Source organism: Acyrthosiphon pisum, chromosome A3 (genome assembly GCF_005508785.2).
Source record: "Acyrthosiphon pisum isolate AL4f chromosome A3, pea_aphid_22Mar2018_4r6ur, whole genome shotgun sequence".
Taxonomy (NCBI): Eukaryota; Metazoa; Arthropoda; class Insecta; order Hemiptera; family Aphididae; genus Acyrthosiphon; species Acyrthosiphon pisum.
In genome coordinates this window covers 16,814,643-16,816,170 of record NC_042496.1, presented here as the reverse complement: position 1 = coordinate 16,816,170, position 1,528 = coordinate 16,814,643, and positions in this window count along the sequence as shown.

Below are 1,528 nucleotides of genomic sequence, written 5' to 3'. Positions count from 1 at the left end.
TAAAAAAAAATATTGTGACTCAACAAATGGACTTACAGCCTAACACTAAAGATATAATTGAGATACAGGTGGTACTTTAAAATATACTGTCCGGTATTCGAGGATATAGTGGACTGTATTAGGGTAAAAGGTACAAAATAAATCAAGCTTGAGGTTTTCGTTTGTCGTGTTTTTATAGACTACTATTCAAGATTAGAAGCAACAAAAATAAATAATTGGCACACAAATAAGTGCTGGCCAGCGGGGAATAATTAATAAAAAATACACAATAGTTTAGAATAATAAATAAGTAATAACTAAGCCGTGCTGTTGAAGACTATGGTGGTATTGCACTGACGTTGATAGACGGTGACGGTGATCCACGGGTGCCAGCTGGGACGTTGATTATCTATGGTGACGGTGACGGTGATAGGTGACGACGACAACGGTATAAAACAACCAACGAAGAAATAAAAACGGAAACAATAACAATAAGACGGTTAAAAATGCGACCGAAGTCTTGACGCACACGCACACCGCTAGTTGGTCGGGTAGGTGTACTGGGCCATAATTACGCGGTATCGGTGTCGGTGCGAGGTTTGTCCTATCACTTATCAGACCTAATCAAACATATACATTCTATATATTTTGGAAAATCAAACTGTTGTGGTTTAGAAAATAGTTTTTATTATAAGTGCATGATTTTCGAACGTGATACCCGCATTTTAAGATGTATAAAAAATTTACAATTTTAAAATACTCATAACTCGCTTTAAAATTAAAATATACTAAATAGCCTATGAGGTTGCCTAGATAATAATCTTATCCTTAGATTTTATAAGAGGTCAATTCACTCTAATTTTTAAATTAACGGAGCTACTAACACGTGCTCTGCTGAGCGTAAAATTTGACATCTTACGCACTTGTAAGACGGAGACAACACATCTGGGTAACACATAATATCTTCTTAAAAAAATAATTTCGACTCAATCAATGAAACTTAAGTAGAACCAAAACCCATATCTATATAATATTTTTACAATAATTATATTCTATACCTAATTTCATACCATTTAAAGACATTTCTCACTAATTGTTGTACCTGTTTTGTGTCAATTGCAGTGTTTATATTGAATTAATATATTTAATCATAATTTAACTTGATACCTATGCATTAATTTAATAACTGTTGAAAACCTGTTATTTATAATATGTACTATCTACTATCTATTATTTCTGTATTTAATTATATAATTATGTAACTATATAGGTAATTACACATAGGTACACCTTATTACTTATTAGTTATTACCATGTTTGTAAACTTAGAAAAATTGCCGTCTTAGCATTTAATAAACAATAGTAATAATACTAATAATGATAATGATTATAATTTATCATAAACTATTTCATCATTTAGATGGAAAATCACGACAATTTAAGAATATCGTCGAAATTTGGCACTTTAACGGTACCAATGTTTACTGCATTGAAGTTAGCCCTTCCCGGTATTGAAGTAACATATTATGGTTTGAAATTGGTATGGAGG